The sequence below is a fragment of the Acomys minous genome (assembly GCF_964271855.1).
Source record: "Acomys minous genome assembly, chromosome: 10".
NCBI classification, from domain to species: Eukaryota; Metazoa; Chordata; class Mammalia; order Rodentia; family Muridae; genus Acomys; species Acomys minous.
Genome location: NC_140491.1, coordinates 108751075 through 108768394, shown reverse-complemented (window position 1 = coordinate 108768394; position 17320 = coordinate 108751075).

Sequence of the window (17320 nt, the reverse complement as noted above, 5' to 3'; positions counted from 1 at the left end):
CTCTGCTGGTGCTGAAAGGTGACAAATTAGCACGGCGCTGAAGGATGGGGGTAGTGGTATTTCCGTGACTTGGCCATTTATATTGGAGCTAAATTTACTGTTGGACACTCAAGCAATCAAACCAAACGTTTTGGTTTATAAACCAGCTAGTTTTTCCACTAAAGATTAAGTGATATTCTTGTGGTTGAATTAATTAGTGTTTTCATCACAGAAAATTGAGCTATTTTGTATTTAAAATAAATATTTGCCAGAGTTATACCAAGTAATTTTTAATATTATTTATACAACTTATTACCAATAGCTTATAGAATAGAAACTGAGCCATTAATAGGGATGTAGTGAAGATTTAGTAGCTACCCAAACTACTTTACCCTGCCTGTATAATTCCTACACTGCATAAATACACCCCACAGAGCAACTGATAAAAAAAAAAAAATCACTCTTTGAGGCATAATTCCATCTTAACATAACATATGGATTACATTTAAAAATTGGAAAGAAATTTCAAAGTGGAGCCTTTTGAGGCTGAGCGCTCATGTATAGGACTTTAATAGCTATCTTCTGACATATATGTTAAGATACAGTTTTAGGCTTGAAAGGCCCTTTTCTGTGTAGCACCCCATTATGCTAACAGTCCTTGAACTGGAACAGAAACTATTACCTCTGTTTGACAAACACAGAAATAGACACCAGAGAAGTGAAGTAACTGGCCCCAAATTATATACTTCTTTATAGAAAAGTTCCTTGGGCTTATCCAGAGGACCCTGTCCTCTGAGAGCTATTTAAGGAAAAGTCATCAAGGAAAGCTGTGGCTCTGTGTTAGGGCTCTTTCCTAACGTGCATGAAGCCCTGTGTTGAATCACTACCGCCACACACCAGGGAACCAGAAATTACCTTTGGAGCGATCTAGGTTTCAATGACGCGTCTTAGTTTGGGTTGCCTTCCCACGTCTGTACTTAGCAGCACCATACTCACTCATTTCCTACTGGAATCAGGTGTTTTCAGCTAAGGACCCTGGCAATGAAATGGGAAGAGAGTAAAGAAAGGCACGTGAGACTCAGCCACGTGGGGTTCTAGAAGGATCTTGAAACTTCCAGCTAGTCCTAAGCTAAGTTGTGCAGGTGCAAATGCTGTTGGGAGAGTTTTGGGTTTTATGTTTTGTTTTGTTTTGTTTTGGTTGATCCAAGAGAGGTCATTTTAGCGTCATCCACTATGCCAGTGTTTAGAAGATGAGCTACATCTCAAAACTCCAGGTTCCAATCGCATCTGTTAGTAGTCTAGGATTGTGTAGAACTGTTACCTGGGTTCTAATTGTGTCAGCCCCAAGGTAAGAAACAATCGAACACTTCAGTTCCCAGGATCCCCCAGGCCTGTAAGCAAACAGTCCTTTGAAGCCAGATCACAAACTTAGCTTTTTCTTTCTTTCCTTCTTCTTTTCATGAATAAGTGAACAACCTTTTAGCAAAAGTTAATGACAGGGGTTGAAAGCAAAGACTCTGGTCTAACTAGTGCTCCACCACAAAGTAGGTTTGATGGTTTCGGTTCCTTGCATACCATCAAAGCACACTGGCACCGTTGATAAGATGGTCATGAGGAGCTAATACACAGATCCACAGATTCAGTTACCCCAAGAGATATTTACAGATGTGATCTATCAAGGTAACAGGGAAGAGCAGTGACAAGACACAAGAACCCCTAGGCTTGGGGACATAGAGACACCTGCTTGTCCTTGGTTGCCTAGCCCAGCTGATAATGTTTCACTGGGAGTGTTTTGGTAGGAAAAAGTATGCCGGAAAATTTGTATTTGCTTAGTAGATTTAGTAAAAGTTAAAAAAAAACCTATCAATTTATTTTAAGAGAGATACTGCTTAATGTCTCAAAATACATGTGAAATTATTAGTTCCATAATAAAAGTTTATTTAGAGTCCATGCTATTTATGTGCTAAAATAAAGAATAAAGACCAGAAATATAGAATCATTATATTTGTATAACCATAATATACCCCAGTTGTAAATATATATATATATATGTTACATTATTTTTCTGCTGAGTGTTAGCATTTTGCCTCTATATAGCTTTCCAAAAAAAATCAACTCAATTTCAACTGCACTTCAGTGTTAGCTGATACAGACAGATGAAACTGACATGTTGTATTCCACAAACTCTACTCCAACAACTTTTCATGAAAATGAATTTGTTGCCCTCTGACCCTTAGGCTTCAACTCACCCTCCCCATATACTGGTTTCTCGATTTTTGTCAAAAGTTGAGCAAACAGGCTTAACTATATGTTCAAAAGTATACTCATACTTAATTTATTGATATCTCATATGTCTGACTGATCTGTTCTTCAGAATAAAACAGCCAAGGAATCAGACGAAAACTCAAGAGGCATCTGAAAAATGTCAGGCCGAAGTTCACTCAGTTTATTCACAGCGGCGTGCCATGGCCTCCCATTTACAGCCCACGTGCTCTTGTCTTTACCTGCGTTCCAGGCAGCCTGTTTACCTGAGAAGTGATGACAGAGGCGGGCATACCACCAGCAAAAGCAGCATCTATGAGTGCCAGATGCAAACCGAATTACCACTCGAGTTGAAAGGAATGGAGGATCGCAACACACACACACACACACACACACACACACAGTTAAAATAATTTCAGGTGCATGATAAAATGAAGAGCCTGTATTGCCTGCTAACCCCACTAAGGCGTTTTTTTTACACTATCACTTGGCTAAGGCCAGGCTGTCACAGACCCAGGGAGAGCTCCCTTAGGTTCATACAGGGAACAAAGGACAGCTCTCTTCTTCCATGCCTGAATGCAAACCCAGCGGCAGAGGCCCCGGAGGAAGCCAGTGGGGAAAGGGAGAGGTAGGGGTTGGCAGCCAACACGACCCCTATTCACTTAGCCACAGAGGACAACCTGGACAGTCTACATGGCAGAACCTTTGATGTGTGTGTACAGAGACACAGGAAAGACATGTCCCCACTCCTCCTGCGCAGCTTCCAGCAGGGCTGGGGACTGGAGGGTGGCTTCTTCCCTTCAGCATTAAAAAACAGAGGGAGAGAAAAGAAAAACTCATTGTTCTCTCAAAACAATAAACCCCCGAAAACAGTATCAAGCATACACTGCAGACAGGCCTGGCCTGTCTGTATGACTTGAGTCCCGTCTTTCTCTTCATAACGTGTGTAACCTTGACAAAGCTGTGGATCTCTCAACAGGGTTCTTGTGTGGTTTTGGTGCCTCTCCAAAATGTTGTGCCATACTCACACCACACACACACACACACACACACACACACACACACACACACACACACACACACACAAATGAGCACAACACCAACCATGAGAGAAATTTCTAGTTTTAAATAGATGTGCTTAGAAATATCTCTCTCTCTCTCTCTCTCTCTCTCTCTCTCTCTCTCTCTCTCTCTCTCTCTCTCTCATGGTTGGTGTTGTGCTCATTTGTGTGTGTGTGTGTGTGTGTGTGTGTGTGTGTGTGTGTGTGTGTGTACTTGTATGGTATGTGTGCTTGTGGATGTTGATGGCAGGTGTCTTCCTTAATAATTTCTGCAACTTATTTTTTTTTAAGATGGGGTCTTTTACAGGATCCAGAACTCACCGACTGATTAGACCAAGCTGGCCAACCACCCTAGAAAATCTTCCCTTCACCCCCCCCCCCGACAGCTCTAAACATTCTGAACCCTTAGTATCTGCTGACTAGAAGGCTGCGTAATACTGCAAGCTGCTGCTCAGTTAACAGTTGCTTTTAAGCTAACTTGTGTTTTATGAATCCTGCCTCCTGCATACATTGGAAAAGAATTTGTATTTTGTAAATGAGACAAATATTTAAAATCTATTCACAGACCTTTGGCAAAGACTCCAAGAAAAGACCAACCAGCTGAAAACTACTTCAGACTAGCCAAACTCACAAAAATCAGGAGCAACGGAAGCATCTGAGCATTTCAAGTGTGAACACATTGCGGTGTTACTGTGAACACACTGCAGTGTCACTGTGAACACACAGCAGTGTCACTGTGAACACACTGCAGTGTCACTGTGAACACACTGCAGTGTCACTGTGAACACACTGCAGTGTCACTGTGAACACACTGCAGTGTCACTGTGAACACACTGCAGTGTTACTGTGAACACACTGCAGTGTCACTGTGAACACACTGCAGTGTTATCATCCTTCGGGAAAGGATCAAGTAGTTGTCTCCTTTTTTTACATCAAACATAAAGACGTGGAGTAAATATTAACCTGATGAGAACAGGGACTTTACATTTTAATACAGGAAAAGATGTCATTTGATACTGCTTCTACTCTGAAAAAATATCTAGTTTCCCCCCTCTTTTTTGTTCTGGGGAAAAAAAGTAAGGAGGAGAGAGAGAGAGAGAGAGAGAGAGAGAGAGAGAGAGAGAGAGATGAGATGATTAAGCAATAGAATTCCGTGGTGGTGGCGAGGCAAGCCTTCTAAACCAGACAAGCGAGGTGTGAAGCCAGGACTCAACTCTAATCAGCTGCAAGATCTTGACAATTTTTTTTTTCATGCTTCTGGGTCTTTGTCAGATGTGAAATACTAATAACATGTACCTCAGAGAATTCAAGTGTTTCATGCAAATTCTCAACGTGGTCGCCATGGCTATTAAGGAATTTTGTATAAAAATGTATATTCTGGTCAAATTTGTGTACAACAAAAGATATTTTTAAAATATACATAGAGAGAGGACAAATTACCTAGGGAGCTAAATGCTAGATCTTTAAAATATAAAAACTACACATATCTATAGGAAGCCTCTCTCTTTAGTCAACTCTAAAGAAAGACAAGATTTCTTTTTTTGCTTTGTTTGTTTTGTTTTTTAGAGACTGGGTTTCTCTATGTAGACTTGGCTGTCCTGGATTCACTTTGTAGACCAGGCTGACCTTGAACTCACAGAGAGCTGCCTGCCTCTGCCTCCCAGAGTGCTGGGACTAGAGGCGTGCACTTGGCTAGAGACAGACTTTGTATTGTGATTTTGTGCTTGGGCTCTTCTGAGACACCACTGTGAACCATTCTCTATTGTTTTTTAAAAATTACATGTATTACCTGTAGGCCCGGCTAGTGATCAATCAAGACACAGACACTTGTTATATTTTAAAATAGCCTTAGTTAACCTGGGGCAGGGCAGATATCAATCCTCTAAACTACCTCCCATAGCGGGGCCTCAGGCATGGGATCCCTGTCTCAATCCCATGTCATCTGCTTCTAATAACTTCTATCAAGCTACCTCCCATCAATAATCTCAAATACTTGCTAAGGTTCTTCATCTGGGCCAGATTCTCCATCCATACCGTGGGCCATGTGCTTCTCCTCCAGCTAACCCATGGCGGCCTTCCTCTCTTCCCTTCAGGTCTCTCTCCTTCTCCTCTTGGCTGTCCTCTTCTTCCCAGAATTCCTCTCTCTCTCTCTCCTAGCCCCACCTATCTCCTCTACCCTGGTCAAGTGGGATGGTTTTTTATTAAGCAAAAGTTGGATCACAGACACAGCAAGCTGTAAGTAGCATCAAAATATATCAGACCATCCCCTAACAATTCTCTAGGCTCTTAACACTACCAGTTGCCTAAGAATTAAAGCAATTTCTAGCTAGTGTTTGGAAAGACAAGGCCTATAGACTTAACAGAATGTCTGAGATAACTAGATTATGAGAGAAATACCACTTTAAAACCTGATTATCACTGAAAGTGTCTGGGCTTCACCTGGAAAAAGGAAACCAAATCTCTACCTCTAAATAGCATTTTTCAAGCCACCATTATGCTTAGAGCTCACTTACTGTCAAAGGAATCTTAGAAAGGATTGTGTTAATACTGTACTTTTTTGTTTAATAAAATGTTAATTCCCTTTTAATTCCTTTTCAAAAGAGTCGTTGAAAAGAAAAACACAAATCGAAAATACATTGACTTTTAGTTGGAAAATGAAGTTTTGACCCACCTTTGTGTAAATCTGCACGTTCTGTGTTTCCTTTGGCGTAACAATATTAGGTAGATCTATTTCTCCATCTTCACTTGGGGTGGGAAGAGTGGGAACAGCAGCACGGAATGGCCTTTTTCTTGAAACTTGTTTAAAAAAAAAAAGCTCTCAGGAGCCAAACATTTAGCTTCGCTTGAAATAAGGATTGTAACACCAAGAAAGTGTCTTTTGGTCCTTCGGGGATTTTTCTTGAAGTCTGCAGAAAACCATGCTGAAAGCACCTGAAGGATCAGGGGGGGACAGTTCAATTACAGTCAGAGAGAGCTGCAGAGAGGATCCGCACGTAACTCTCACAGTGCTCATTACCTCTGGCTCTCTGCCTTAGCAACTGCCATGTACTACATCAAGCGTGTAAATGTTCTATGCAGAATGCTTTTTTGTCACAGCCTTTGGGCCCTCGGGGCACACACAGGGCTAAAAGAAAGTTAGCGTAAGGCATTCGGGACTCAGTTCCTAACTTTTCAAAACGTTGAGGTTTTAATCACGAAACTTAGGCTGAATAGATATATCTAGATGTACCACAAAGCGATTAGCTGCACACGGCATGCGATTGTCCTACAGAAGGATGAGACGGTGGCAATCTTCCTCTGGGTTTGGTGCCTAGTTTCCAGTTGGAGGCCTGAAAATTAACCCTAAGTCACCCAACACAGTCTGTCCAGGTGGCCTAATCCCTCTAATCTGCTATGTTCTCCTGAGTTCAAATGAAGTCCGGGCTTTAAGCTGTCAGCCCTTAGCATCCTGCTCAATCTTCTATCATTCCTAAAGCCATTCATCCGTTCCACAATACCCAGAGACCTGGGGGCAGGAGGCATGAGGAAAAGGTGCCTTACCCATGTGTTGTTTGCGATATATGAGAGAGATCATACATGTGCAAGTACACATTAGTATGAGTGTATGTGCTTGCATGTGCATGTACATCTGTGTGTGTGCGTGTGCATATGTGTGCGTGCGCATGCATGTGCGTGCGTGCGTGCGTGCGTGCGTGTGTGTGTGTGTGTGTGTGTGTGTGTGTGTGTGTGTGTAGGTTAAGTAGAGAAGGCTCCTTTGGAATGATATTTAAGCCAGTCTGTTGATGGGTGATGTTTACTGGCGCTTTCTAAGAAAAGGAAACTATTCCAGGATTCCTGGGCGTGCCTGGCACCTTAAACGGCCGGCATGACTAAGGCAGAGCAGGAGCAAACATTGTAGCTGCAAGCGTATTGGAGAGCAAGACCTTACAGGGTTGTTGCCCACTCCGGGTTTCCTACTAAGGCACGGTGGTACCTACCTGTAATCCCAGCACACAGGGAGCTGGCACTGGAAGATTACGTTAAGTTCAAGACCTGGCTATACTACATAGTAAGACCTTCTCTACAACCAAAAATCTGAGTCTTTGCTACACACTGGGAAGACTTTGACTGTTCTAAACAGGCTCGGAGGACCAGTTTTTAGCTGCTCCGCGCTAACTGGACTGACACTGGGACAGGAAATGGATGGAGACTGTCCCAAGCCGCCAGGCTACTAGAGCAGATCCCAGCATTTTGACTTCAAGAGGAGTCTATATGCATGGCTGGGCATGTAACACAAAAGCAGCGCTCTTGTCTGGCGTGAACGGGACCCTGGATTCCAGCCTAGCAATCTGAGAGGCAGGTGCTGCTGTAAGTGCACACAGGTGTCTCTGAAGAAACTTGCTGTCCTTGAAGAATAGTACTGAGGATTATACAACAAACTGAACGAATGTGAGGCACCCAACAATTCCGCATCATAAATGACACACAGTGGCACACAGTAGTTGTGGATAAATCCCACATCATGGATCACTGCACACAGTAGGTGTGGATAAAGCATATTATTACCATTTTCCAGGACCCCCCCCCCCAGAAATCTCCATTTTTAATAGTCAGTATCTCTATTAAGAAACTTGCTAAGACATGGAAACTACCTCATTTAAATAAATATCTTCTTATTTGCGTTTATTTTATGTTAGGAATAGAGGCTGATGTTGCAAGAAAAAAATAGTCTACTAAGTATATGAAAAATCAATCAAAAGCCTAAAAATTCAAAATACAGTATAAAGGTGGACATGATGACCCATGGTTATGGTCCCCCTGGTTGAGAGGCTAAAGCTGAAAGATCAATTGTGCCCAGGAATTTAAAGACAGCCTGGGCAACATTGAGAGACACCTCTCAAAAAAACAGAAAGAGGAGGAAAAAGGAGGGAGAAAAAAATTACAATTGTGTTCAAAGTCATTGTTAATACCTTTTTTTAGTATCAAGTTAACATATGGGATTTATTTTATATGCCTCTCCTCTCTTCCCAAATATTTATACATAGTGTGTGTAGAAATTTTTCAAATATGAATTCTTTGACTTTTCTTTTTCAGGGGCTTTTTTGAGACAGGGTTTCTCTGTGTAGCCTTGGTTGTCCTGGACTCACTTTGTAGACCAGGCTGGCCTCGAACTTACAGCAATCAGCCTGCCTCTGCCTCCTGAGTGCTGGGATTAAAGGCGTGTGCCACCAGGCCTGGCTCAAATATGAACTCTTATTCTATTGAAACAATTTCTAAATTCTACTTAATTGCTCACTAAGTCAGAATATCTTATTAATCAATACTTGACATTCAGTAACAGCACATTTTGAACTATTCTTCATGAAGTCATAGGCTAATGTTAGGGGCTAAGTTCAATTCACAATTTTACTCATAAATATTTAAGATACTGGTATGCTTTTATCATCAAAGTTTGTCCTTTACAGTAGAGAAATAAGCAGCACTCTGAGTGGTCTCAGACCCTCCCCTGCAATCACCATGCAGTCTGTAGCTATATGACTAGACATGAACTTGGCTTGCTTTCAGGGGGCAAGCAGAATCTGGATTTGAGAATGTTGTACCAGTAAGCATCTCTTTTTTTCTCTCTCTCTAAAAGATTTACTTATTTATTACATATATTGGGTTCTGCCTGCACATGTGCCTGCAGACCAGAAGAGGGCACCAGATCTCATTATAGATGGTTGTGAGCCACCATATGATTGTTGGGAATTGAACTCAGGACCTTTGGAAAAGCAGCCAGTGCTCTTAACCTCTGAGCCATCTCTCCAACTCCAATCAGTAAGCATCTCAAGGAGACCTAGAAAGTGCTCCCAAAATGACATGTGGCTTAATCCTAAAAGACAGAGTCTAAGGACCTTGTGGCAATGGGCCCCTCACCTGTAGCTTGCAACCTCCATCCAGCGTTCCCTCTGCATCTCTGTCCCTCATACAGAGGGCAGATCATTACTGGGCAGATATCCAAGCACAGTGCCAAGTCCAGGCCCTGCATAAGGCTGTAAGTTGTGAGATCACTAGAGTACAACTCAGACTGAGAAAAAAAAAACATAAATATGGCTATAGCCAGAAATATCTGGATAAAATATTATTGGAGAACAGTTGGTTAAATAGACATTAGTTCTATCCTTCAACATCCTTTTTTAATAAAAAGTCATGTTACTGATGTTGATTCATAAATCAGTACGCCTCGGGTCAGCCGCAGAATTCCCTCTAACATCAACTGCAAATAAAATATGCTCTCCACCAGCGTTGCAGAAAATGACCACAGCTTGGCTCAGTCTTTCTCGGAAAATAAGTCAAGACAATAGAATGGCAAGACTAATAATGCATTTCCTTGGCTGCAGCCCCGGAAGGAAATAAGAGTCTTGTCCGTTCTCCTTCATGGGTTACCATGCCAGACAGAAGGAGCTGGGGCTTCGGAGCTGCTGGGGGCATTGGAGAGAGGAAAACAATGGGCGAAAGTGACGGAACTCTGTATGAACACCAAGAAGGAGCGAGAATTAGGGATGGTAGACAAGGCTTGGAAGCAGGGGAAGGGATCCAGAAGGAAAGGGCTATGTGGGAATTCCCTGCATTATGCAAGATACTCTTCGCCCAGACACGGGGAAGCTAGAACGGCTGCAGCTGCCCCTCTGTGCCTCCAGCAGATGAGAGTGGGACTGGGGTTGATCACAAAGCACGGAACACCAAGGGGAAAGAGTGATGCTGAATCAAAGCCAGTGGTGAGGTGCAGTGTGGGGAGACGGGAAGGGAGTGTGGAGCAGAGAGGTCCACACTGGGGCAGAACACACATTACACACTGGGGCAGGACACACAGTACACACTGGGGCAGGACACACAGTACACACTGGGGCAGGACACACATTACACACTGGGGCAGGACACACATTACGCACTGGGGCAAGACACACAGTACACACTAGGGCAGGACACACATTACACACTGGGGCAGGACACACATTACACACTGGGGCAGGACACACATTACACACTGGGGCAGGACACACATTACACACTGGGGCAGGACACCCAGTACACACTGGGGCAGGACACACATTACACACTGGGACAGGACACACATTACACACTGGGGCAGGACACACAGTACGCACTGGGGCAAGACACACAGTACACACTAGGGCAGGACACACAGTACACACTGGGGCAGGACACACATTACGCACTGGGGCAAGACACACAGTACACACTAGGGCAGGACACACATTACACACTGGGGTAGAACACACATTACACACTGGGGCAGGACACACATTAAACACTAGGGCAGGACACACATTACACACTGGGGTAGAACGCACATTATACACTGGGGTGGGACACACATTACACACTGGGACAGGACACACATTACACACTGGGGCAGGACACACAGTACACACTGGGGCAGGACACACAGTACACACTGGGGCAGGACACACAGTACACACTAGGGCAGGACACACAGTACACACTGGGGTAGAACACACATTATACACTGGGGTGGGACACACATTACACACTGGGACAGGACACACATTACACACTGGGGCAGGACACACATTACACACTGGGGCAGGACACACATTATACACTGGGGTGGGACACACATTACACACTGGGACAGGACACACATTACACACTGGGGCAGGACACACATTACACACTGGGGCAGAACACTCATTATACACTGAGGGTGGCAGCCCAGCCATTTTTATATTAGTCCCTAAAGAGTTGCCCATTGCTCTCAGAAGAAAGAACCTCACTGTGTGGTAGACGAAAGAACCCCCAGGGAAGGAAATCAAGCCAATGTTTATTCCATAGCTATAGCCAATGTCTATGAGATTTTTAAGTCTCAAAGTTTAACTTTTTTCACAAATTTAAGGTAAACCTTCATCCCAGAATTCCAGTACTGAAAGTTCTTTGATGCTCCCATCCTGTCTAGACTATGCATCTCAGTATCTCGTGAAGAACCAGCATGTGGGACACTCTCAGTAACTCACTTCTGAGAAACCCAGGTACTTCCTTAAATTAACACCCCTGGAGTATTTACAGGTGTAACAATCTTGCTTTGAGTATTGTTCTTGCCACCACTTTCAGAGACCTAGAAACTTGGGCCATTTCATGATCCAGATTGTGAAAGAAAACATTTATCAAAAATAAAAAAGCCAAAAAAACAGCAGTCATTAAATTTGTTAATAGACTTTTTAAAGAGCAGTTTTAGGTTCAAGGCAAAACTGAGCACAATTCCAGTTGATTGCTGATGAGACTGTACAGCCAGCCATTTTGAAAGGTAATATGTCAGTTTCTTTCCAAAATTAAATACACAGTACAACCAGCAATCAAACCCGATGGTATTTATTCAAATGAGCTAAAATATTACATGCAGGCTGGTATGGTAGCTCATACCTATAATCCCAGCTCAGAACACTGAAGCAAAAGTTCTGCTAAAAATCCAAGGCTATGCTTCTAGGACAGCCTGGGCTACAGAGTAAGACCCTGCCAAGAAAGAGGCCGGGTGGGGGGTGAGGGGAGTAAGAGAGAGACACACAGGAGGTGGGGGGGGGGGATAGGAAAGGAATCCATACAAAACCTGCTCATCAACTTGATTTGCAACTGCCAAAATGTAGAAGCAACCAAGATACCCTGTAGGATATCTAGGTAATAGGTAGCAAACAGTGATACAGCCAAGCAACAGAATACTCTATAGCAGTTTAAAAAAAAAAAAAGCTACCAATTCAGGAGAAGACATCTCAGAGAGGGAAGCACATGTTACTAATTAAAAGAAATCTATCTTAAAAAAAAAAAACTGCACGCTATACGATTCAACTATGACATCTGGAGAAAGCAAGCCAGAAATTGGGGGAAACCAGAAGTTGGGAAAGAGACAGTGGTGGATGCGTAAAGCACAGAGGACTTATAGGATGAAGAATTTGTTTCTTTACACCTGTGCAAACCCCTGCACTGTAGAGCATCGAGAGTGGACCCTGATGTCAACTATGAACTTGGATGAAAATGAGGTACCACTGTACGGTCTCCAGCTAGGACCAGCGTGCCCGTCGGTGCACCAGTGGGAGTGCTGGCAACAAGAAAGGCTGTGTCCATGTAAAGGCAGACATGGACATCTCTGTACCACCCAGTCAAGATTTGCCCAGGAAAGCTTTCATAAGCGGCTTGCTGCTCATGGTGTCTTAGGATATAGTAATAACCAACTCTGCCAAGCGGCTGTGTGTGTGTGACAGGTTTATGTCTGAGGATGGCATTTGGTTCTAAACGCAACCCTGTGGAGTAAGTTCTATCATTACTGCCATCCCCATTTTACTGAAAAGGAAATGAGACATGAAGAGACTGAGTAACTCTCTAAAGGTCACTGTCAGATTGGATATTGGTCATTACATCATGTTGTCTCTGGCCACAAAAAGTATTTCACTGTGACACATAAATACGCCGTTAATTGTGATGGAACAAGAAGAGCATGGACTGAAATTTTGTACGGAGCTATTTATAAATAGGTGGGAAAGCATCACAAATCCTGCCCCAGACTCCCACATCCAGAGAGAGAGGCAAAGAGCAACTTTGTATCAGGGAACTTTTTCTGTGCATTCAGGTGATATTTGTAACCCTTTTTTCTGTCAAAGAGGAAAAAAAAAACACCTAAAAGTTTTTTCATGTAAGAAATTTATGTCGTTCCTAATGATTTATGCCCTGACTAAAAAGGAAAAAGGAAAATGTTCCTCATTATGTGCAAAATGAAGTAAAATATGACTTCTTCACTTTTTAGTGATTTATGGGTTGTGCCTCACACTGTGCCCTCACAGGGCATGTACAAAGGTAAGACTCAGATCATTAATAATGCGCAGGACGCCCACATCTGGCTGGTCCTCCCAGGTGAATCAAGCCAAAGCCTGATTTAACAGATGGACACTGCACTGTTTCCTGATGGTAAAATCACCAGATGTTTAGAGATTCCAGAAGTACAGAGGCAGGAGGAATGTGTTAATGATGAGGGTCCGAGAACACCTTTGAATTATCTTACTTTTTAACACTGCCTTTTAATTTTAACACTTTGGAGACTCTGTGTGTGTGTGTGTGTGTGTGTGTGTGTGTGTGTGTGTGTGTATTGTGCTATTATTTAAAATGTAATTAAAATAAGATTTTTCCTAGAACATTCTAAAATTAAGCAACAAGTTCCTCTATTCTATCACCACGCATTACTCAAAATGACATTTTCACTCGTTTCATTTCTCTCTGACTTTCATCTGCAGGAGCCCTTTCAGCGGCCTGAGCCCAGGGCCTTCTGGGGAAGATCTGTGGGTCTTGCTAGGCTCTCTCTCCCTGGCTCTGCTGTAGGGGTGACAGCTGGCTTGCTACAACACTTTCCTAGGCTCTTCAACACTCTCACTGTAAAACAAGTTGAGTCCGGTCTTATTCAAAAAGAGAAAAGTATAAAGGAAGGCGCCAATAGGGATGCTAGGGATCAGTACTAAAACATCGCAGCCAGTGGGGCTACAGGAAGGATTTTACTCTTGTCTGAATAGAAATATGGGATTGGCGGCCATATAAAGAGAAAGGCCAAAGTTCAAGTCTTGACACCAACAGTTACTAAGCAGTCATTTTTATCCTTGGACAAGTCCCTTGCGTACATCCAAGGACTGCGTTAAAGATTAAATTGTGGAGTGGGTAGAAACGCACTTTGCACTTTGTATAGAAAAAGTTCTTAGATAAGAAGAAAGCAGAGAGATAACGTGTGAACTTCATGCATTCCTTCAGGATATTTCTGTTGGGACCTGGGTTATACTAACAATAATTCAACTGCTCATCTCACTAACTAAGGTCAGGCTCCTTCACTTTCCTTAGATAAAAATGCTTACGCTAGAACCGGAAGCTGGGTAAGCACACACACTGCCAGCCGCTAAGCCCCGCCCCCAACAGCTAAGTCCCACCCCCACCCACACAGCTCTCCTCTATGGTCCCCCATTGAGATATTGGACAGTTGGCCTCCTAAATTCCTCTATCTACAGAAATAAACTGCATTTAAAAAGAAGAAAAAGGGAGACTTTCTCCAAGGACTTTCTGTGTGTTTTTAACAGGGTGAAGTTGCCCCAGGGTTAAGCACCCGTGTTACCAACAGACGGAACACAGAGGCTTGGGCCCCAAACAGTGAGGTTCATACTCTTCCTCAAATGCCTGCAGGGTGTCTGTTTAATTAGTGAGCAAATAGTGATTCCCAGAGATTATAGAGTCTTTAGTGTTCACAAGGACAGAGCCCCAAATGTTTTCCCAGCAGTATATACAATCATTTCCTACTTTTAAATAGTAGGCTGATCTGAATATTAACTACTTGCCAATTTCAACACACCTTTCCTATAAACATCCCCTTCCTGGGCAGGGAGGAAGCCCACACGATGTGGTCCTGCGCTGTTCTCCAACTTTCTTTTTTATGATTGGTGCAGAGCATCTGATTATTTCCAGGTGTTTCAGATTTTCTCGTGGCCTCCTTGTTATCCGCCCCACCACCACCACCCGCCGCCCCCTTGGAGTTCTTTTGGCAATGAATGTGACCATGAGGTCCAAAGCCATAAAGGATGTATTCACCACTTCCCTCTTATGTCTGTCTCTTTATTTAACCACAAGTTCACTGTCTTTATCCATGTTAATTCTCTGAGGTATTCACACAGCGTTTGTGTTGACTGCCTTAATTTTGATCTTCTCTAATCAGTCCCTGCCAGATGGTAGTTAACATTTAATGGCCGCTGTAAAAAAAAAAAAAAAGTTCCCTTTCTTCTTTCATCAGTCATGTGTGTTTACTTAGCTAACTGCTGGATGTTCGGAGCGAGCACAAAGTGACCACCAGCAAAACGGATTCAACAAACACACTGGCTCAATACTTTTCATGGTGGCTAAAGATGTTGCCTGCTGCTGCTATCCGCTGGGCCATTATCCCTACCTTTTATCATCTTCCCTTGGCTGCTCTGTTAGTTTTCCTTTCTTTTTATCTCCTTTCTCAGGTTGCTGGAGGCCTGGCAGTCTTCAGTACGAAGCAATTAAAGTGTGTGGACACGTCTCAGTTCAGTAGGATTTAAGTGCTAGACAGAGGGCATTTGGCATATCGGTAGAGCTTTTCCTCCACACCCATAAGATCCCGAGAAAGTGTCATTCTTTATGATTCAGATAAAGAGGCGGGGACAGCTCAAGAGGCCACCCAAGAGGACATGATAGAAACTTGGCACCCTCAAGAAATAAAATAAGGAGGCAGATTCATATAACAAAGCCACCTCTAAATAAATAGTATGCCCTTTTTGTCTTTACTGCTTCCTACCATGGTTCCTGAGGGAGCCGGTCCAGAACTAGTAATTAAATAAGGACAGTACATGCCATTTTATGGATGAAGTAACTGCGATGAGTCCAATTACTTGATGTCTTGCCAGGCCACACACACACATATCTCTAGAAGTACCCTGTCTCTTAGATTTATGGTCAATTTATTAAAAATATGTAGGGCTATTTAAAAAGAAAAATAAAAGTAACCAAACAAAAGATTATCGACATTTTTAAAACAAGTGTTCCGGGTGACTTTATATACAAATACCACTTAAAGCCTATAAAATATAGGTTTCTTGGTCAAATTCAGCTCCCTGTCTGTTTTTATAAATAAAGTTTTATTGGTGCATAGTCAACTTCATTCTTTTGCACACTGTTTATTGCTGCTTTCACATTCTGTTGCTTTCACAATGTTGAATTGTTTCACCAGACACTATATGTTTTACAAAACCAAAGGAGCCGCTCTAAGACCCATTACAGCAAGGCTTGCCAACCTCTGCTCCAAGATTTTGGATTACGTCATTGCATAGATTCCTACTTATACTTTAAAACCTTTACTCATGACACAGCAATGTTTATTAGGTATTGTTGAACACTGATTAAAATGATGTTGATTTACAATAACATTTCAAATGTGAAAAAGTCTAGAGTCACCTACTAAAATGTCTATTTTAATTATAGTGATCATCTTCAAGTGTGAAGAAACTACAAATGAGAGTTGGGCATGGTGGCACACGCCTTTAATCCCAGCCTTGGGAGGCAGAGGCAGAGGGATCACTGTGAGTTCGAGGCCAGCCTGGTCTACAAAGTAAGTCCAGGACAGCCAAGGCTACACAGAGAGACCCTGGGGGGGGGGGGGAGAAAGAAAGAAAAAGAAAAAAGAAACTACAAATGTGCAACAACTTTTTTCATTTGTATTTAATTTTTAGTTACGTGTATGTGTTTCCACGTGTATGTGCATGTGAGTACAAGTGTCCACAGAGGCCAGAAGAAGGCATCAGTTTCCCTGTGAGCTGCTTGATGTGAGTGCTTGGAAGAGAACTCCGGTTCTGTGCAAGAGCAGGAAGTACTTTTAACCCCTGAGCCGCCTTGCTGGCCCTCAACATCTCCTTGATAACTTAGGAAGCAGTGTGTGGCCACCATGCAATCTGCAATGTAGAAAAGCCACAACCTAACAAGTGGGGAAACACTGATATTGGCTAAGTTTGCAATGTGTAGTTTGAACAAAGATCTATGACCTACTTACTGGGTTCCAGTTCCTTCACCTAGAATTAGTGTTATGTAACCAATCCTCCTTAAAGCCCATTACAGCATAAATATTCCATTGCCTATATCCCACCTCCCCAAAATGAAAATAACCTTCATGCTCTGTCCCCCACGGGAGGGGAGGGGGGCGCGGAGCTTTACGCTCTCATGAATTTACTGTTAGCACCGGTTTTTAAACAGCCCTGCAGAAACTCTGGGCAATCTCAATCTGATTCCCTGGGAAGTAAAGAAGAAGTCAAACTTTGGAATGAAGAGCATCAAACCGTACACAAAATATTTAACTCATGCCTGGATAATAAGAGGCTTTTGGTGCTGAAGAAATGAAAATGAAAGTGTGCCTAGGAAGAGGACAAAGTAGACATCATCGGTTTCCACAAAGATTTTGAATGGAGACAGATCATCAGCTAAGAAATGTAAAG